Raw genomic sequence first — 22,866 nt, 5'->3', positions numbered from 1 at the left:
GACAATCTGTGTAAAGATCAATTAAAAGTCATAGAGATGAGATATTGGATTTCCAGCCCTTAATAGGATTTCATCTGCACTTGCTATATTATGTTACACAATTATAATTGAGCTTCCATCAAACCACAGAATCTGTCACCTCACCAATTTGTTTTCCAAGCCCTAATGAAACTTATTTCCTGTGGAGAACGCTTTTAAAAGCATAACCCTGAGGAAGAAAGGTGACATGGGGGTGATAGCCTTCTATTTGCTTAGCAAACCCAGGTGCAAAAACGTGGACATAAGTAAAGTGAATCTGACAGCATTAGGAAGGTCCTTAGCAGCCATTTGTTCACATTATAGAGCATGCAAGTGCTCTCAAAAGGAATTGTAAACAACACAGATAACTCACGCTCTCTTTGAGCCCAAACATCAGATTGACTCTCCTCATCTTTATTGCAAGGTAGTCAAGCTAGAGGCAGAGCTGACACAAAATTCTCCTCTGGCTCTTTCTTAATCCCCCCCAACTGAAATCATGCATTGAATTATGAAGCAAACATCTCTGTGAAAGAACATGGTGAGGTAGCTTTCACTTGATAAAATGTGAATTCTCTTTCCAATTTCGTTTAGAGAAGCAAAGACAATATCTAGAGGCCATGGTGTAATAAAGCTGTAAGATGGCAAATGTCTGGGGTGACAGAACAGTGATACTCTTTGGAGAGACTCTGGGCTCCTAGAGTAATAATGTTGTGCTCCTCACCCCGGCTTGTGATGGTGCAGCTGCAAATGAGAGATGGACGGCTTCCTGTCAGCGGAGGGGAGTGTAATTCCTTAGAATTACTTCCTTAGAACAGACTGCACTAAAGCACACTAGACATCACGTGATGTGCCGTCAGAAGGCACCCTCCCCTCCCCTTGCCTGACAGATGTAGAACAGATCTGCTTGAGCATATGTAAGAGTGAGGCATTCACCTCTCAGAAACAATGGCCAGGGAGCTCTTCCTTGAAGCCTGGCTCATATCTCCTGCCTCCTTGAAACTGTAATCCCACCCCCGGAAGTGCCGCAAGTCAGCTCAGGAAGGACTTACTCTGCACCCAGGGGTGCCTGACAGAGGCATCAGACAGCTGGAGCTCAGCTGCCCTTCCCATCTCCTCTTCCTCACCCCGAGGTTTGCAGTAGAGAATCTTTGGGCTGAGAAATACAGTTCACAGTTCTACAAAGCAGCTTTACAGAGCTTGCCTTGTCATGTCAGCATAGTATTGTAATAGATGCCCTCTCAGCTGATCACTTTTTAAAAAATTTTATTTTATTTTTTCAGTGTTCTGAGATTCATTCTTTATGTACCACACCTGCAGACCAGTGGAGCAGAGCAGAGAGCCCAGATATGGATCCTCAACACTATGGTCAAATAATCTCCGACAAAGCAAGAAAAAATATTCCAGTGGGAAAAAAGCAGTCTCTTCAATAAACGGTGCTGGGAAAATTGGACAGCTATGTATAGAAGAATGAAACTCGACCATCCTCTTACTCCATGCACAAAGCTGACCATTTTTTGAGGAGACAATAAATTTAATCAAAACAAGAATGTTTTGATAATAAAGAGATTCGATACTAAATACCTGAAAATACCTCACGTCTTCTCTTCAGCTTACCTCTTCCGACCGAAGATGCTCAATTCTTCAAATGAATTTATTCTCAGTTCTCTAGGAGAGAGTTTCCTGGGGTCATCTAGTCACACTCACATACAACCAGTCAAGTCCTGCCTCCTAGACATCTCCTAACCCCCTAGTCCTCCCCTGTCTACCTCTGACCCCAGCACCTCCTCAGGTCTCTCTCTCTCAGACTCTCTCCTTGTTCCCTTCCATTTGGGCTTTAGACCACAGCCAGTTACTCTTCCAAAACATTACTCTCACCATGCTGTAGCCTGCCGGAAAGCCTCAATACCTCTCAATGGCTCTGAGCATGAGGTTCAAACCCTTTGCCTTCTCTAACATAAACTCTTCACAATCTGATTTCTTCTTGACTTCTCTCTTCTCATCTCTCTCCAATCGCCCTCCAGAAATACTAGCTCCAGGCATGGAAAACTTCTTTCAGTGACTACAACAAGCTGCACTCTAGCTCACGGCAGGCCTGGGCCCATGCTGTTTTCTGTGTCTGAAACACCCTCTGCTAGGTCTTCCCGAACAACCCCGTCATCTGGCCAGTGCATCCTCCCAGTCTTGGCTTTGCTGGCACTTCCTCAAGGACATCTTCTCTGATGCTTACGATGCCCAGCCATCCACTCCCGCAGCTCCCTGCAGCTCCCCAGGCCTTGTGTTCATCCCACAACTTATTATGTTTCTTATCTTCCTCAGTAAAACATTAGTTCTCTCTGAGGGCGAAGCCCATACCGTCTTGTTTACTACTGAACTCTCAGAGCTTAGTGTGGTGCCTGAAACATAGCACATGCTTCATAAATGTTTTTGAAGGAAGAAGGGAGACAAGGAAGGGAGGAGAGGAGGGGGAAATGTCACATGCCATTTAAAATACACCACCCAGAGCTAAGCTCAGTATTCTGAAGGGGACCTCCTGAGAAAAGTGGGAAAGGGAGGCCAGGCAGTTCTCTCTTTGGGTCTGATGGTGCCTTTCATAGAAGACACAAAGTCCTAAGGAAGCTTTGGCTTTTCATTTTACAAATATTTGTTAAGTATTGTGTTATAAAAATATTTCATATCATAAATAAGTTTACAATTGTGATTTAGAGCCCATTTCAGAGCCACGATGTCTAGTTCTTTTTTTTTTTTTTTTAAAGATTGTATTTATTCATTTGACAGACAGGGATCACAAGTAGGCAGAGAGGCAGACAGACAGGGTGGGGGAAGCAGGTCCCCTGCCGAGCAGAGAGCCCGATGTGGGGCTCAATCCCAGGACTCCGAGATCATGACCTGAGCCAAAGGCAGAGGCCTAATCCACTGAGCCACTCAGGCACCCCCACAATGTCTAGTTCTAATCAGAGTTCCAGTACTTATGATGTAACATTGGGCATGTTACTGAACCTTCCTGGGCCTCACTTTTCTTATCTGTAAAATGGCAATAACAAGGCTTCTCAGTACTTGTGGTGACTAAATTGATGCACATATGTCAAGCACTCGGACTGACGCCTGGCTCATAATATGTGGTCTACAAGAATGTCTTTTGAATGCTAGAGATCACCTTACCCAGGGCTAAGCCAGTAAGAGTCTTCAACAAACAGTAGTAGGTGTTTTCTTTTGAGAAGCATAATCACCAACCTGGAATAGCAAATACAGCACCTGGTACATGGTCTGTTCTCAGTAAAGTTTATCTACCATTATTATTATTTTATTTATATAAATAAAATAATATTATTATTTTATAAAATATAGAAATTAAAGTACAGAAATTATATTTCTATATTCCTTTCTATATGCATATACTTAAAATTGATATTATAAATTTATGTTCATGTTCTATTACATTATATTATTTATATATTTGCTTATCTAATATAAAATATAAGCTGAACCATGATGACTATCTCACTTATGCCTCAGAACAATTATTTATGACAGAATCAGCAGGAATTAATCTTTTTCATTTTATGAATGAAGAAACCTAGACTCAAGCTTGAGTGGCCCAAGGCTTTACCACCAATAATTGGCTCCAGATTTCATACTCTGCTTCTTGCACTTGAAGTCATGACACCAAGACCTGGGACTCATGTGGGTGTGAAAATCTCTCACTGAATGCCCGCAACTACCTGGAGAGGTGGCAGGGCGAGCGCTCTTTTCACAGGTGCGGGAATTAAAACAGAGCAGCTCATGATTTTGCCCAAGGCTCACCTGTAGGCCAACTGCAGAGCTTGTGCTCTCAGGCCTGAAGGCAATGGCCACCCCCAGCTCGGACCCAGCATCCCTTTCACAGGAAGCACAGGTTTCTCCCCATCTCAGAGGCTTTTGTTCAGGTCCAGAGTGCAATTCGGGAGCCCGATTCCACAAAGCCCCTTGGCGGCCCTGAGCCAGTAATTAGGAATCACGGAGCACACACTTATGTGGTGGGCCTGCCCTGTGGAGCCTCCAGTGTCCAAAGGACAGAGGACGGGGGCAAGGGCAACTCTGAAGACAAGCTCTGCTTTCTTCATCAGTCTGCCCACGGCTGACTCTGTCCACTTCCTATACATTTATTGAACTACAATTCTTTAAAGTTGGCTTGTCGGCAAGAATTCAAGTGTGATCTATTGAATTCCAGCAGAGCTCAACTCCCCTGATGGGCACAATTTATTCAGGTTTACTTTATCCTTCTCTCTCCTTTAATTTTTAGCCAAAGCGTTGTCAGAAAAGAAGCATCACTGATAAAACTGAGGGTTCTATTCGCCTTAAAATTTTCCCTTCAAGGCCTGGATATAGGTATGCACTCAGTGGCTGCTGAAAATACGATATTATGCCCAATTTGTGGAGCATGAGGGGTAAATCCTGCTCACTGTATTTCTATGGTGAACTTAAAATGCTGGAGTGGTGTGGGGTACATTGTCATGGAAATTGCTCTCTGGCCTCCAATGACTTGCATGGAGTCAGGATGAGGACTGTGAGATTTAATAACAGCATGGTTACAACTGTAGTTTAAACCCATAAACCACAAACGCATGTCCAACCGGAAATAAAAAGGATCTGAGCGTTACATCCTCCTAAGCGGATTCTTCCATAGAGTAATGTTGGAGAACAGTCTAGCCCCGAGTGCTTAACTTTGCAATTCAAAAGAGTTGTGACTTAGCTTCCCTTATATAACATGGGCAGCTTTTCATTATGTTTATTTGATGCAGTGTTATTGAGGCAATATTTCATATGAATAATTCATTTCTACTCCAACTTTATCTAACAAAGTCAAAAGCAGAATCCTAAATTTCAAAACAGATCAAAGAGTTCCTTAAATAAATTGGAAATGCCTTGAGTTGCCTGCCTTCTGAATCTCCCTGTCTTGTCTATGCATTAAGCAAGCACTTACTATGGGCGGTTGGATACTGAAGTTATTAAATGTTCACAGCTATCCCTGCATTTTCTCCAGCAAAGATGAATTTTAGTGCCCCAGTTTTGCACTGTTTCCTCTTGTTCTTATCCAGAAATTGAGTTCTATGAGAGCAAATCACATTCAAGTAATTTTTTACATATTTTTAACTTTGGTTGTGTGTGCCTGACTTTCCGAGGCTGCCTCAGCCCTGATTGCCTTCTGTTCCACTGGGCAGTCTGATGAACACAGCGGGCAGGCTGTGGTGAATAAAATAGAGCAATTACATTTGGATGCTCAAGACCGCCAGCTGCCTGGGGATGACTCACCACAGCCTCCCCATGGTGCTTATCCTCCTTTTCAGATCTTACCAAGTCATGCAAGAAAGTCGCCTTTCAAAATGATTGACATCCAAAGAATTGCCCTGGCTTTATCCAGCCACGGGAGCTGCAAACAAGAGTGAAGCAGTCAGAAAGAAAAAAAATTAAACATGGACCAAAAAAAAAAAAAAAAAAAAAGTATTCAAAATCATTGAATCATACCTAAGCACACTTAAAAAAAAAAAGGTGTTAGGTCTATAGGAGAAAAATAAAAACAACTGAAAGATCCCTTAAAATCATCAAAAAAGGCTCACTTCATAGATGACTATGTTAGAAAGGACGTCAGAGTCAATAATTTAGCCATCTTATTATCTCCAAAAGACCGGAGCAGGTGGGTATTTGGGAAAGAGTGTGGTAGAGACAAAGGAGTACAACCGACACAGGAGTCGGAAGCATCTTCAAATCCTAGCTCAGCCATGTCTAGCTCATAGGCCTTGGGCAACTTGCTATACATTTTTGGATCTCTGTGATAGAGAAATAGTGCAACGTACTTTTCATGAGATGTTGCTGGAGGACTTTAAAGAAGTTTATGTTTGTAAAGTGGTACATAGTAGGAAGTGTTAACTCTCATTAAGAATTTACTCTTCAGGGGCACCTGGGTGGCTCAGTGGGTTAAGCTTCTGCTTTCAGCTCAGGTCATGACCCTAGGGTCTTGGGATCAAGCCTCACATCCGGCTCTCCACTCAGTGGGGAGCCTGCTTCTCCCTCTCTCTCTCTGCCTGCCTCTCTGCCTACTTGTGATCTCTGTCTGTCAAATAAATAAATAAAATCTTTTAAAAACTTTTTAAAAATTTTAAAAAAGAATTTACTCTTCAGGGTCACCTGGATGGCTCAGTCAGTTAAGCATCTGCCTTTGGCTCAGGTCATGATCTCAGGATCCTGAGATCAAATCCCACATCGGGCTCCCTGCTCAGCTACGGCCTGCTTCTCCCTCTGCCTGCTGCTCCCCTCCTGTTTGTTCTCTCTCTGACAAATAAATAAAATAAACCAATCCTGTTTTTAAAAAAAAAGAAAAAATAATTTACTCTTCAAATTTACGAAAGATATTCTCCCCAAGCTGTTAGCTGATGAGTAGTACTATATGTTGAAGATGAAGGGAAATACCTGCTCGTGACATATTCCTGTGGTCAGGTGATCTCTGGAGGAGACCTTGTTTAGGCACCCAGGCCCCACCTCCTATGGGCGGAGCCTGCTTCCATCATGGAAGCTTCAAATGCTTTCTCCTCTCTTCCCATCATCTTTTGGGGCCAAGCATCCCTGAAAGTGGGGGGGCCCTTCTCAGAAAGAGTTTCCACTCTGATAAAAGACAAAGGAACATGAGAAAACCCCTTTTTCATTCTCTAACTCTTCTGCATGTAAGAATATCCTTCAAGCTGCTGCAGCCATCTTAAATCTTGAGGAAACAGCTAAAGCAAGACTGTAGCCTTGCTAGCTAGCTTTACAGAGCTACTGAACTAAGCCAGAAATGACATAGCACCACTTTCCTTGTCATGTGAGATAATGAAGTGCTTTTAGCATTTAAGCTCCTCTTATTATTTATAACTGAACAATATAGCTCTTGTTTTCTTGTCTTTTCCCAGGGCACTGAGAGACTCTTTCCATTTTGTGCTTGAGCAGTTGAGAAGGAATATGGAGATGTTATTCAACATAGGTACATCTTATGAACAACACTAATCAAATTTCAGAGAGGGTGAGTAACTCACCCAATGTCACACAGCCAAGAACAGCAGCAAAGAATTGAACCCAGGGGTGCCTGCTTCAAAGGCCAGTCTTCAGAACAATACTGTTGCTACATATGTATTTGTTAGCCAGTCTAATAAGAAATATTTTAAGTAGGTAAAGTTCCTTTTTCTTTTCTATCTCTCCTTTCAGTTTACATTCTGAGCTACATAATCTCGCAACCCCCAAACTTTGATGTCCCTAAGCAAAATGCAAACCCATGTTCTGAAACTCCCCTTTTTCTTCCTATCAAAATTTGCCTATTCTGGGTTCCATTCCTGCAGGAAGCCAATACGATTTATAAAGGTTAAAGCTAGGTTAACCGTAGTTCGGTGTGAAAAACAAAAAAACAAAACAAAAAAAAACAAAAAACGAACTAGGTTATCAGTTAAGCAATCTTGTTTCAATGGGAACCCGGGTTGGTGAATGCCTTCAATGGACATTTTCAGTGCCCTAGTATACCTGAAGGTGAGGTTATCCTTTTATATTGCAGGATCAGATAGCTTCCTCATATACAATAAAAGTTACCCGAAGGGGGTGATGCATTCCTATGCAGCTCAGTTGGTTAAGTATCCAACTCTTGATATTGATATCGGCTCAGGTCATGATCTCAGAGTCATTGGGTGTGGAGCCTGCTTAAGGTTCTCTCTCTCTCTCTCTCTCCCTCTGTCCCTTCTTCCCCTGCTCTCTCTCTCAAAAACACAAAACGAAACAACAATAGGAACAATAACAAAGTTAACTGGGGTATGGAGCATGATTAGAATTCATTTATTCTTATATAAATATTTACTAAGCACCTCACTTACCATGCCAACAGTATTCCAGGTGCTAGGGATACAGCACTAAACAAAACCAATTTCCTTTTATGAAACTTAAATTATAGTTGGGGAGAGATTGTTAAAAAATAATTATATATTATGTTAAGTGGTGAAAAATGCTATAAAGTAAAATAAAACAGACTAAGAAGGGTAGATTGGTAGGCGTAGACTATCTCATTAAGAGTGATCAGGACACATTACATAAAGGAAAGGATGTGAATATTAATAATAAGACAATATAGAAGTCAAGGGAAAGTAAAATGGGAGTGGAAAGATGGAGGAAACCATAAGAAAATTATTACCCTCTTCTTACAAAGTGGAAAACCAAGAATTGATTGAACAAAAAAGAGGAAATTAACTATGTTATTGAAAGTTACAAAGATGATCAGTAGAAACACTAAAAATCCTGGAGGAGAAAAGATAGGACAAGGAATAGTGTAAGTGAGTTCACTTTTTTTCTAGGAGTCAATAGAAAGCGCTTAATTGGGAAAATAGGTTTTATCTCACATGCTAACTTTCACTGATCAGTGGTCCTGCCTGGGGCTCTTGAGCAGAACTCCACACAAGAGCCCCAGCTCTTTGAGAAAGTGTGCTGTGATCGATTAATTAGTGCCGTCTGCCATGGGTGCAGAAAGGATCAATGACAGCGCATAAGCCACTTGGAGCCGCACTGGGTCACTTGGCAATGAGATGGCTAAGGGGAAGGAGAAAGCAACAGCAGCTGTGAGAACAGGTTATATCTGAGTAGAAAGAGAAACTCGATGGTAAGGGTAGCCCCTTGATAGCCCCCATGATATGATGGATTCCTATGTCATACTTCTGGTATGGACTGACAACATTCTGAAAGGCACAAAGGAAATAATCTATGGAGAAGACTGACAAAAAAGAATTAACTTTATAGCTCTAATGGAAGAGTTGGGCATGTTAGGTTTCAAATCCTGCCTTTCCCAAGTCATAGAAAAGAATTTAAGCCACAGAGTTTCTTTTTTTTTCTTTTAAGATTTTATTTATTTATTTGAAAGACAGAGATCACAAGTAGGCAGAGACACAGGCAGAGAGGAGGCAGAGAGGAGGAAGCAGGCCCCCTGCTGAGCAGAGAGCCCAATGTGGGGCTCGATCCCTGGACCCTGAGATCATGATCTGAGCCAAAGGCAGAGGATTAACCCACTGAGCCACCCAGGCGCCCCTAAGCCACAGAGTTTCTAAGACATGTGCCTTCCTCGGCTGGATTGTGACTCATTTAAAGACAGTGAAATGTATTTTGGATATTGGAGAAAACTTACCATTGGTCCAATAAAGCCCTCCCTGCTGTACCAATTGCCTAAACAGAGGAAGCCGAGATACCAGGGTCCCAGCTGTACGATCAGGCCAAATCCTGGGAACACAAACAAAGTTTGAGATCTTGTCTCTAATTAAATCATGTGGAGTCTGGTGACTTTGCTATCCTCCTGCTCAGCAGAAAACCATGTGAAGCTCTGAGCAGGCTCCCCTGGTGGCTAATGTCTCTAGTAAAGAAACAACCCCCAGCCTGAGTCTGTGCTCCCCCAGACTAGCACCAAATGAAGAGGATGGGAACACTTGTGGTTGTCAGAAGGGCGCTGTTAGAGAGCCCACTCACCAAACAAAGGCACAATGAAGTTCCTTGTTCCTTTGATGCTCCTGGTAGCTTCTCCACCTTTGTGAGAAGCAGCACCCAGTGAGGTAACTATTGCAAGGAACCCTACACTAGAGTTCTCATCACACCCCAGCTCGGATACCTTTATTAACCCATTTAACCAATATTCTGTTCAACTCTGTACAGAATGATAGATGACCTAGTCGCTCCCACTCCAGTGCCCCAGGTTCTGTCAGGATGGATAGCAGGGCCTCTCACTCTACACAGTCAACTTCAGCAAGCATGAATTGCTTCATGTGTGAGCCGACAGGCTGCCCTGGGCTGAGGATTCCACTGCTTATGTGGGATGACTAGAGGAGCTCTATCCCCAAGCAGTTCTCCCACTTGGACCAGAAACCCTAAAATTAGACACTCATCTCTTTAGATTTCTTATTAAATGTCCCTGTAGAAATGGCCTGACACAGCGATCAGCCTTTAACAACTTAGCATGTTATGTTTCCAGATGACAGCCTACTGTGTGCCATAGGTTGTGCTAGGTGCCTTAAGTAGAGTTTATCCAGAATCCTGAAAACATTCTATCAGGGTCTAACCATCCAACACACACATGCTTTTTTTTTTTTTTTTTTTTTTTTTTTTGAGATGGAGAGAGACAGAGAGGAGAGGGGCAGAGGAAGAGAGAGAGAGAGAGAATCCCAAGCAGTCTCCACACTGAGCACAGAGCCTGACATAGGGCTCAATCTCATGATCCTGAGATCATGACCTGAGCTGAAATCAAGAGTCAGACCTTAAGAAACTGAGCCACCCAGGTGCCCCAACACACACACTTTTGGAGAAACTATTATGCACAGTGCATTGTACTCAGATGGTTTTGCATGTGGTTGATAAAGATAAATCGTACCTGGCCCTGAAGCCATCTAGTAGGAGTGATAAATTTGTACATAAACAAAAAGAATACAGTGTACAGTGAATTTATTGCCAAAAGGTAAAAAATATTATGTTTGGACTTTAGATGTGCTAAAGACCAGGCTAGCACCTAGTCATTCATTCAACATATACTTACTGACCATAAATAGACCCATTCGTATGAAAGACCATGAAAAAATCAAAGATTTTAATGTGAGAACAAAAAGAATATGCATAAGGATATGTATGTGAGTTATGGTTAAAGAAAAAGGATATGAAGAGAATCATAAGAAATTCTGTTTAGGATGGGATGGATGAAAGTTGGAAATGGAATATAAAATTAGAAAGATCAAGAGGGGTCAGTCAAATCATGGAAGATTTTGTGTATCACCGAAGAAAGTTTAGACTTTATTCTACAGTCAGTAGGGAACTGGAAATTAATACAATCAAGAATCTGCTTTGTAAAGATTAACCTCAAAATATGTGGAAGCATTTAAACTAAAGACAAATACGGAAGAGGCAGTGAGGAAATTATCGAGTACTCTAAGTAAAAAGGAATAGAGACAAGAGCTGGAACATTTGACAGTAGAAACAGAGAGGAGGATAAATGCTGGCATCATTGGTTCTGAAATAGGTAACATGAGTTCCTTAAGCCCAAATCCTGAGTCATATTCCTAACAAGTAGACCACACAGAGTAGGCACAGGATAAATACCAGAGGTGGATAAGTGGATGGATAGGGGAGAGGGAGGAATTAAAGATGGCTGATATTTGGGGCTACATATCTAGCAACTTCTTTGGAACAGGTTCGAGAAAATGAACTGTGACAAATCCATGTGTGACTAAGGGAGATGGGGGATTAGAAACTATCTGGATCATGGGACCCAGGGACAGCATGAGGGGCCTAGGAATTTGGCAGGAAAAGGGCAGATGGCAGGAAAAGAGAACAACAAGGGGCTGATTTTAGGCTGCCTCTGGGATAGGCAGGGCTGATGTGACACTGGATGGTTTTGGAGGGTGGTCATTAAGTGAAAAGGAGGTTGATAAGCATTGCATCAGGACAAGTCCTCAATGAGGCACTGATTACAAAGACAATCAGAGAGAATTCCAACAGAGCTGTACAGGAGTTCTTATTTTACCACTTACTTAACCAGGTCACACTATTACAGATTTCTAGGGCTCAATTTTTTTTTTCAGTGATTGGTAGAGATAAGCTTACCAAATATGGTTATCCAGAGGATGGAAGAGATGGCAGGTGTCCACCAAAAACTCTCACTTCCCCAAAACCTGTATAGTATGGAGTGGTTACTGAGAAGAAACTCAGACACTGCATTTCCTAGACCTCTTGTGATCTAAGTATTCCATGTTTTGCACAACAGAATGTGAGCAGGAATGACACGGACCTCTTAGGGCCAGGATATTTTAAGGGGCAAGTAAACCTTCTCTAATCGCTTTTCCCTAACCACCTACTGAATGCAGAGGATCTTGGGCTCCTAGAGAATGTGGATCAGCACCATGGACAAGGCCTTTGCAGCAAGCCGTGGTGGGGAGGAAAGCCGCCCGGGGATCAGAGCTCTGACATTGGAGGGCTGTGCGGAAAAGAAATAAGCCTCTCTGGTGTTAAGCCCTGTGAGCCTGTGGTTTATTTGTTACAGTTGGAGGCCTCATGCCCACAAATACAGCAAATACTACAAGATAAACAACAGAAAAAGGATGTAGCCCTCTATCTACTCATGGTAAGTACTCGATAAATGGTAGCCAGGAAAAAAAAGAAGAGAAAGAAGGAGAAGGAGGAGAGAAAGAAGAGGAGGGGGGAAGAAGAAGAAAGAAGAAAGAAATAGTACTTGTGATGATGAGCAAAGAGAGTGGCTCACCCTGAGAGAGCAGCTTTAGGGAGCTCTGAGATCTGTGGCATCTAACTGCTCTATTTGTTGGTTTATTTAGGGCCTGAAACCCAGGTTTCAACCTAATAGAAATAAAGATACCTTTCAGGATCTAAAGAGAGGATCACTTTCATAGGAATGAGTGAATGAATGAATGGGAGTTCGTGGGCCTCCTGAACTGTATTTGTCCAACCCACATATATATATATGGGCTCCACCTAATGTCCACTCTCACATACAGATGCTCACCCATCTCCCCACCCTCAGTCCATGTTAATAACTCTTTGCTTGGAATTTGGAGTTGCTGACAACCTCTTTTTTCCTAGCTCTAGGTCCCATCTGCCAGGCCTCTTCTCAATGATAGGCAAAATGATGGCTTCTTGAAAGATGGCCACATCCTAATCACCCAAAACCATGACTATGTTGTCTTACCTGGCAAAAGGGGTTCTGCTGATAGATTAAGTTAAGGATCTTAAAATGTAAAGATTATCCTAGATCATCCAGATGAGGCCAGTGTAATCACAAGGATACCTCTAAGTGAAGGAGGAAAGTAAGAAGTTCAGAGTGACAGAGAAGATATAACAATAGAAGCAAGGTCAGAGAGTCAGAAATAGATTTGAAGATGCTATGAGCTGGTTTGGGAAATGGAGGAAGGAGTCAGTAGCCAAGGAACACAGGTGATCTACAGAAGCTGGGAAAGGCAGGGAAACAGATTCTCCCCTGGAGCCAACAGTCTGCCAACAGCTTGACTTCAGCGCCAGGAAATAGATTTGGGACTTTTGACCTCCGGAAACAAGACAATATCTGTTATTTGAGGCCCCTACATTTGTAATGATATTTCACAGCAGTCATAGGAAACTAATATACCTCTAAGAAACCAACCCCATGGCCTGACTGCCAGGCTCCTTCTTGTCTTGGATTGCTACACTGGTCACACAGAGATAAGAAGCCACTCTGGGTTTTTAAGCGTTGGTCCCCAGAGCAGAAGAGCAAGTCCCAATACTGATGTGCAGAGACTCTTCACAGCACAGCTGTCCAACTCTGTGATCCAGCCATCATCCATCATGGGCCAAACCAACCTTGACGGCACTCTAGATAACACCAGCTCTATTAACTGGGAAATAACTTTTCAGCAACCTAAAGGATTTCGGTCATCAGATTACTAATCCATTACTGGGAAGACTTGACATTTTTTCTTAAGTTCTTCACTGGGTAGCCAATTAAGCAAAGACATCTTAAGATAATAATGTTTTTATTAAAACGCCTACAACCTCTAGATTTGTTTTATGTGTTAAACAATATAATGAATGGGTTTCCAAATTCGTTTCATGTGTTAATGGATGCTAATGAACGCATAATGGCACCTAGACCCATATAACACCTCCTAAAGTGGAATAAGGCCCTCCGCATCCCCTTCCATTGTTGAGACAGGGGTGGCAAGGTAGGGGATTCTCGAAAGCTGAATTCATCACTCCCAACATTCATATGTTGAAATCCTAACCTCTAGTACTTCAGAATGTGATGGTATTTAGAGATAGGGTCTTTAAAAAGATAATTAAGTTAAAATTAGGTCATTAGGGTAGGTCTTAATTCAATATGATTGGTGCCCTTTTGAGAGGAGGAGATTAAGACATAGACATGCACAGAGGGAAGACCATCTGAAGACACAGGCAGAAGATGGCCATCCAGAAGCCAAAGAGAGTGACCTCAGAAGAGATCAAACCTGCCAACTCCTTGATACCGGATTTCCAGCCTCTAGAACTGTGAGAAAGTAAATTTCTGTTGTTTAATTCGTCCAACCTATAGTAACTTGTCACAGCTGTCCTAGCAAAGTAATACAGGGGCTATCTTTATCAGCACTCTAGAAATTACACTAAAGACTTCTCTACCGGGCAAATACTCAGAAACTATGGACTATGATCTTGTTTCCAATGTATTCAACCCTTTTATAAAAGCAGCAAATTGGTATCTTAGAGTCTGCTCATTGCACCAACTAATTAGGTGAAAAGGACTAACATTCTTCAAGTCCCTGCCATACACCAGGCACAGGAACAGCCCCTTTACATCTGTTATTTCATTTAACCCTCATGAGAGGCATTGTTGTTCCTTAACAAACAAACAAACAAAACCACAAATGAGGAAACCAAGCCTCAAAGCAGTTAATTAACCTGCCCGGGGCCACATGGGGGCTTTGTGAAATTAACATCTGGATCTACGTGACTCTTGAGTTCCTATGTTTTCCCCAAATTTTGCAGAACGTTTTCCACACAGCTGCATGTTATCTTTGCATTGACAGTGGTGAAGTCTCCCAAGGAGGTTTGAAGATTAATAGAGGCCCTATTCCATCTCCTTTGAGCTCGAGAGCTATTTCCGGGGAGTGGGTACAGGGTAGTAAGAGGATAAGAAAAAAAAAGCATCCTTTTTTATGTGTACATAGGAAACAAAAATCTGGCTGCCTACAGAGAGGGTATCCGCATCATTTCCCCTCCCTTGGTAACGCTGCTGATGCCGCGGCTGCTCCGGGAGTGTGATAAACAAGTTGTAATATATTAGCGTGAACAGTTGCAGCACGCTCCTATAGCTGGCAGAATTCCTGAGAAATGGTTTTTATGGCACCGATCTCCTTGGAGACCTTAAATAACAGCCTAAAATGTATGGTACAGAGATCACAGGGTTTATTACTTTAGTTTCAGCCTGGTGTTCCGCAATTTATAGTTTTCCTGATAAACTGGGATCCGTTCAGCTGGTACATATTATGTGGGATGGTGGAACTGTCTCTTCTGCATTGAAGGATTAGAAATGGGCAGATGCCTTGATAGGGTAATAACAACAGCAGCCAAAGCTGTGCATACCAGACAGGACCCGGGCTGTGCATCTGGGCTCATTTTAAAGAAGAGTGGGCTCCCACAGTAGGACAGCAACCTTCCTCTATGCCCTAATACCTTCTAATCCCAGAGGAGGCAGGCACTGAGTTAGCAATCTTATGTTTTCACTAGAAACTGGCTAAAGGCAAACAAACTCAGCATCTCTTACCCCGTTTTTGGAGGGGTGGAGGGTTCTCTGCTAAAAGGTATGAATTAAAATTGCACTTCAGAATCTTGCCATAGAGATGGATGGTTTTTTGTGCAGCAGGAATGCACTGGTTCTTATTTTTCGTGGATTAAAATTAAAATAAAATCTGCTGTCTACACATAATTAACTTCATGTTGTTAGGAGTCATATTTTACAGGCCATGAGTGAAGAACACTCGAAAGCTCTGAGTTTGTGTTCCTAATTTTCAGCCAGTTGATCAGTCTGTTGGCTTAAAAAAAAAAAAAAAAAAAAAAAAGTTGTTTTTTTTTTTTTTAAAGGGAAGGGACATCAATTGAACTTTGTTGTTGTTGTTGTTGTTCCAGTTTTTTTTTTTTTTAATCAAGCTATATGCAGTAACAGTCACTTTCTTTCAGCTGAAAATCTGGTATAGATTTTAGCATTTGGACATTGGAGCCCTTTCAGGTCCCATCTGGCTATTAATCTGCAAAGGATGAAAGATTTACACAAAGGGCCTCAACTCTAAAGTGTCATTAAGTTCTATTGGGTCAATAATTCCTGAAAATGAATTTGAACCACAAAACTCAATAATTCTATAGTCATTGTTAGCCTGTTTTTGTGGAGGGGAAAAAAGGTGGGGGCAGGAGGGAAGAAAAGAAATGTCCTTGGATATGAGAGACTGGAAAAAATGGTTAGAAGAGAAGTACCCCTGCCATGAATTCTAGGTTTTCCTTTCAGCTCAGCGTCCAGTTTTCTGCAATTAAGAAATGTTTTCCACTGTGTGAATGCACTTTGCACCTTGGTCTCAGTACCCAGCTTTCTTCCTCATGGGGCTGGTCCTGAAATAAGTTAACACCCTTTTATGATGTCACTGGGATTTCTGGAAAAGAGATGGGGGTAAAGGCTTAAATGGACAACCCGTGTTGAGAGTTATAGCATCCCATGTCTCCAAGAGCATCACCTGCTGCTGTGGAACTGCTCAGAGTTGGTTCTGCTGAAAGCCATGCCTGGTCAGGTACAAGGTCATAAGCATCCCACAGGAACTTTATCAAGGACAAAGTTAATTGTTTCTGATAAATTGAAAGACAACCTGGGTGCTTACTGCTTTATAACCCATAGCAAGATTCTCAATGGTCTTGTCTCCTGGAAATGATTCTGGAAATGATTCCTCTGAATGCAAAAGTCCCATGTGCAGTGGCCATTCAAATAGAGAGTTGACAAGATAATAGGGGCAGAAGGGTGCAGTGATTGGCCCAAAGCGGTTGTCTTAAGTGCCAGGCAGGAAGCACTTCTCTTGGATCCTCTCATTCCCACAACAATGACACAAGGCAAAAATTGCTATGGTTATTCCCATTTTACCCACGAGGAAGCTGACACTTACACAAAATGATTCATCCCAAGAGCCACAAGCACTAAGTGATGGAAGCAAGGTTTAAAATCAGGAAATCTACCTCCTCTGTGCACATTTTAGGTAGTAAGTTATGCCCTTTGGTGGAGAAAACTGAGCTTATAAAGTTTACCAAACAAACTAAGACCCAACTTTGGGAGCATAATTCATTCATCACTAGGGACTGCCTGTAGCATAATAAAGACACATGCAGACATCAACACCTACCAATGTATTTACACACAGGAAAAGACCCATTCCAGCTCAAGCATTTTGCAGCTGACAGCAAGATGATTTATAATGGCCATTTAACTTTGCTGTGCAATCATCAAAGTGGAGCTACTTCTATAAAACATCCTCCTCTGTGATATTTTTAATAACTTTCCCACCCCTTTTTTGCCCCCATTCCTAGGTATCTCTCAATAGCTAAACCCCTCCTATAGTCACTGGATCCTCTCACCCTGGACACTTCCAATTACTGAGCTGTTAACTGGAAGAAAACAACCTCACAGACCCTCTATAGAGTAAGCCCAGAGAAGTGGCAATCATTGCTGCAAGCAAGAGATGGCCTCATCTTAAAAGAAAACAAATCAAATACACACAAGCCTGATTACTTCTCAGAGGTGAGCCAGTCCTCTGCTGGAGCAATTCTCTTTCTTTTCATTCCTTCCTCCCTCCTTCCCTCCCTCCCTTCCTTGCTGCCATTCTTTCTTTCTCTCTGTCTCAAAAAACTTCCATCCATGCCCATAAATATAGAGCACAGCCAGGAAAACCATTAAAATTATAATCAACTACTTGAAGAACCAGGGGTCTTTTGAGGTCTCACAATGACGTAAAGTATCCACTTCCTAAAGAATAAATAGTTAGGGACCTTCTGGGACCAGAGGAGAGAAGATGTGACCTCAAGATGTTCATTAGCAGCCATGTCTGGCCTTCCAATCCAAAGCCACACTTGCCCATCAGTGGGGAAATGGGGGAGAAGAGTTATACATACATCAAGGCCTTTGTAGTTGATATCTTGCTCAGAGCCAAAGCCCTGGTGAGGAATTAGTTTCTCTGTCCAGGGGTAGGAAGAGTAGTTTGAAAGCCTGGTTATCTCCTCCTCATGTTGGAAGAGAAAGCCAGAGACCCATTAGTAGGAATATAATATATATATAATATATAATATATATATATTAATATATTATATATTAACTGGGAAATATTATATTATATTATATTATATTATATTATATTATATTATTATATTATATATATTATTATATTAAATATATAATAATATATTAAATATATATTAAATATATTTTTATATATTATATATAATATATAATAATATAGTCACTCTGTTTGCAAAGATCTATAGGGAGAAATTACGATGTAAGAGAATATGTTAGCAAGGATCAAAATCAACAAAAACCTAGTCTTCACCATGGCAAGGAGCTCACAGACTGCTTGGAAAGAGAGATATAAACAGAGTATTAAATGAAAATACATGGAGTCCATGATTTCATGGGCACAGACAGGGTGGGGCAGTAAATCAGATCAGGAAGCACCTGGAGGTGAGAATTGAGTCTTAACAGACAAACATTAGTCTGGAAAAGAGAAAAGGCGACCATGGACAGATGGCTCAATAATTATTCTTTTAATTAGAAATAACATAATTCTGTTATGGGCTGAACTATGTCTCCCCCAAACCATATATTGAAGTTCTAAAACTCAGAACCTCAGAATGTGACTGTATTTGGAGATAGGGCCTTTAAAAAGATTATTAAGGTAACATGTGATCATATGGATGGGCCCTAATGCAATATGAATGATGTCCTTAAAAGAAGAGGAGATTAGAACACAGACACACACAGAGGAAAATATGAGGACACTGGGGGAAGAGAGCATATATAAGTCAAGGAAGAGAGGCCTCAGAAGAAATGAACCCTGCTAACACCTTGATCCTGGACTTCTAGTCTCCAGATCTGTGAGAAAACAGATTTCTCTTGTTTAAGCCAATGTGTACTTTGTTATGGCAGTCTTAGAAAAATAATATAGCCTCTAAGAGAAAGACAAAAAAAAAGTGTACCAAAGTATTCCTCATAAGAGCAGCAACCTTGCCTCCTTTGTTTACTTTCCTATTCTAGCCCTCAAGAATGGTGTATAGGCAGGTGCCCCATAAATGTCTGTTCCCTGAATATCCCAGGCACACCTGGCCTCAGGACATTCACACTTGTTAATTACTCTACCTCAGTATTCTCACCTCCCATTTGCATTGCTCACTCTTGCTTTTCCTTCTAATCACTCCAATGCCTTCTCCTTATTTGAGCTTTTCTCAACATCTACCACCTGACATAGCGTAGGGTTATTGGTTTACTATCAACTTCCTCCTACCCCTCCACCCACACTGGAATATAAGTTCCATGGAGACAGAAATATTTTTTATATGTGTGTAGTTATCTTCAGAAATTAAACAGTACCTGGCACATAGTAAACACCAATAGATACTTGTTGAACAGAAGACTGCATGGTTCATATAGTTGTATACTCCCTCAAAGCCATCCCCATCCCTTTGCTCCAATTCTGTGTTCATTAAACCACCCCGTAGTCCTAATGCAGTGATCTTAATATTACCAAGGAAAGATTTCTATGAAAAGTGCTTTTTTTTCTTTCCTTTTCTTTTTTTTTCTAAACCTTAATAATAGGACCCATAAAACAGACAACAGGTTTTGTGGTGTTTTGTTTTGTTTTGTTTTTTTAAGATTTTATGCATTTATTCCAGAAAGAGAGAGAGAGAGTGGTGGGGGAGGAGCAGAGGGAGAGGAACAAGCAGACTCCACAATGAGCAAGAGAGCCTGACTCGAGGCTCAATTCCAAGTCCCACAATCATGACCTGAGCCCAAACCAAGAGTAGGATGCTTCACCAACTGAGCCACCCAGGCACCTCAAACAGACAACATTAGTAGATGAGTTCTAATAAATGTGAAAGGGCTTCCCATTGTCCATAAGGTCAAGGCCAAATCCTTAGTTCATCATACTTTTCATGATCAGGCTCCTGCCGTCTACTTCACCCTCATTCCCACTACTCTCTACCTCCTGCTTTAGATTTTGATATATTGAGCAACTCATCATAAACCATCACTCACTCAATACTGAGTGGGACCTCCTCTGTGCCAGGCATAATAGTGTCCTGCAGAGATTTTGTACGTGCTGTCTCTTCCCCTTACCAATCTCCCTCAGGTTTTGCAAAGTACTCTTTCAAGCGCAGATTATCAGAGATGAGATTCAGACAGAGAGGACCAAGGAAGATCAGAGAGGACCACTGGGTAGGCAAATCTCTGGGTTTCATAGGAGCTTTAAGATCATGGAACCTGTCCACAAAGAAGACCAGAGAGAGCTAAGATAGCTACTTTATTTATTGTACGTGGCCCCTTCAGGTTTGTTTTTTGCTTGCATTGTCCTTCATATCAGTCCCCATCAATATATGAAATGGTAGATTTTAAAAAGTAAGCAATTGTGATACTTGAACTCAGCCTATACATTTCGCCCACAACAGTGTATAGATGTGAGTTTTATGAAAACTTGATTAACTTTGAATAACAGCACGATAACATTTTACATTCATGAGATGGGGAAAATGCATAAAATTTGGATCATATCAAGCATTGGTGAGAATGTACAAAAGTGAGTCCTCTTGTATACACTGCTGGAAGAACTGGATTCTTTTCGGAGGGTCCTCAGCTCAGCATTTCTATTTCTTGGCATTTGCCTGAAAGTGACACAGACATAAAAGGAGGCACACTTGAGTGTGCTCACAGTAGTACTGCCATAACCAGACATTGGAAATGATCTAAATGTCATCAGTACAGGAGTGTCTAGATGAATTCCATAGTATGAATGTTCATACTATGGAATACTACATAGCCATTGAAAAGCATGAGATGTATCTACTTGTACCACATGAATAGATTGCCTTGTGAACTCCATGGACTTATGGGTTTTGACTTTTTCTGTTGGTTGTCCAGTGTATTCCTTATAATTCAGAACAGGGCCTGGCACCTAGCAACTACCCAATAAATATTTGTTGAATACATGGAAGTTGAGTCAAAAGCATGTTACAGAATATGCTCAGTATGATACTTTTAGATGTGATCATTTGTATTGGAAAAAAGAAAAACCAAAGAATTGTCTATGGATACATGTATGTATGTGTTAAGGCTTTGAATCTGGAAGGATTCAAACAAACTGGAAATTCACTGGGGGCAAAGCAGCAAGGGTTGGTAGAGACTTCAGCTTTAATGGTAATGTTTTAATTATTACAAGAAGAATATTCACATATTACTTGGCTAATAAAAAATTAATTTGGAAAAATTTTAAATGCATGATTAAAACTATGGTACTTGCTCCTGAGGGGGAAGAAAACAATCAGTCCAGTGTTCTTTAATTTTCCTTTGTCTACAAATGGGATGAGTCCCAGAATTTGAAGATAAAATATAGTCTGTAGATGCAGAAGAATTCAGGGCAGAAGCCAGGCCATTGCAAGGAAGAGTGGTATCTATGAAGATCAGGATAAAGAAATGGGTCCCAGAAATTTTGCTTAAGATGTAAAGGATAGGGGCGCATGGGTGGTTCAGTGGGTTAAGTGCCTTGGCTCAGGTCACAATATCAGGGTCCTGGGATCGAGCCCCACGTCAGGCTCTCTGCTCAGCAGGGAGCCTGCTTCCCCACCACCACCTCTCTGCCTGCCTCTCTGACTACTTGTGATCTCTCTCTGTCAAATAAATAAATAAAATCTTAAGAAGAAGAAGAAGAAAAGAAGAAGTAGTAGTAGTAGTAGTAGTAGTAGTAGTAGTAGTGGTAGTAGTAGTAGTAGTAGTAGTAAGAGCTAAAGAAGAGAGATGGGTCATAAAGGATCCCAAAGTGAAGATGACTAGGACTGCTGAGTTATCAGGAGTTGGACAGTTTGGGAGAAAGACCTTGCTTTGTGGAGAGATAATTAGTGGTTTTGGAAATTCCAGGGTTGAAGTGATTATAATGTATCCAATTGGAAATATCTGGTGAGCAAGGGGATATTTGTGGAAATGGAGCAGGGATGATGCCAATTTGGAGGTTATTTACAAGGAAGGGATAACAAAGGAATGGAATTTAAATGAGCTCTCCACTGAAAAGAGTATGAAGACTGGTGAGCAGTGGGTCAGTAGCTAGTCCACAGCCATGCCAGGTGGGGAAGAACCCAGGTATGGTGCTTGTAACAGTACCCCTGTCAGAGCACTCAAAAGGTCAAGCATTCAGACAATAATGTCAATGACTGGACTTAAACCAATGTGAGTCAGCAGGAAGCAACTGTTAGCAAATTCATTAACAAGAGTTCTATTTCTATCTGTTGTCAATTGCAATCAATTGCCTAGACAAAGATATCCTTAACTGATCAGGTCATTCCTACCTGTAAGAATTACAACTTGTATAAAATGCACTGATCTTTTTTTTCCTGGGACAGGCCTCTCCCTTCATAGAGCACAAAACTAGTAGTTGTTGTACCAGATGTCAGGGCAGATTATCCACAGAGTAATATCAAATCACTACTTCTGTGCTATCATTTCAGGACAAGGATTCCTCAGAAGAAGCATCAGATTGATGTCCAAAACTCTACTGAAAGGCTCAGTCCCTTATGTCAGTTAAAATGTAGGTAACCTCCATAGCAATGACACTTGGGAAAGTATGCTGACTCTGGATTCAGTCCAACCAGGAGTCAAATCCCATTTTATTCCTTAACTCCTCTCAAAACCTCAGTTTCCGTATCTGTAAAATGGGGCAATAATGTCTATCTTGCCAAACTGTCATAAGAAATAAAAGGAACAAGTTGTTCCCCATGATACATGATGCCCCTAGAATAAATAGCAACCTGATGTTCCCCTGTTTCTCAGGGACCAGAGGAAATAATTCGTGAAAACTAGGGGTGAGAGAGATATACCTAACCTACCACATGGATCTGCCTTACTGTAGCTCTCCAGGCAATTCTAAATGATGACTTTGCTGGTAAATAATCTTTGATGAGGTAGGTCTATGCTCACCTGGATCTTGCAGATCCCCAGAGGAAAAAAAATCAATCTGCCTTACACCAAGAAAGGGATACATAACTAAGCAATGTCCAAAACCCTTTTTGTGGAAA

Source organism: Mustela nigripes, chromosome 6 (assembly GCF_022355385.1).
Source record: "Mustela nigripes isolate SB6536 chromosome 6, MUSNIG.SB6536, whole genome shotgun sequence".
NCBI classification, from domain to species: domain Eukaryota; kingdom Metazoa; phylum Chordata; class Mammalia; order Carnivora; family Mustelidae; genus Mustela; species Mustela nigripes.
This window is presented reverse-complemented; position numbering follows the sequence as displayed.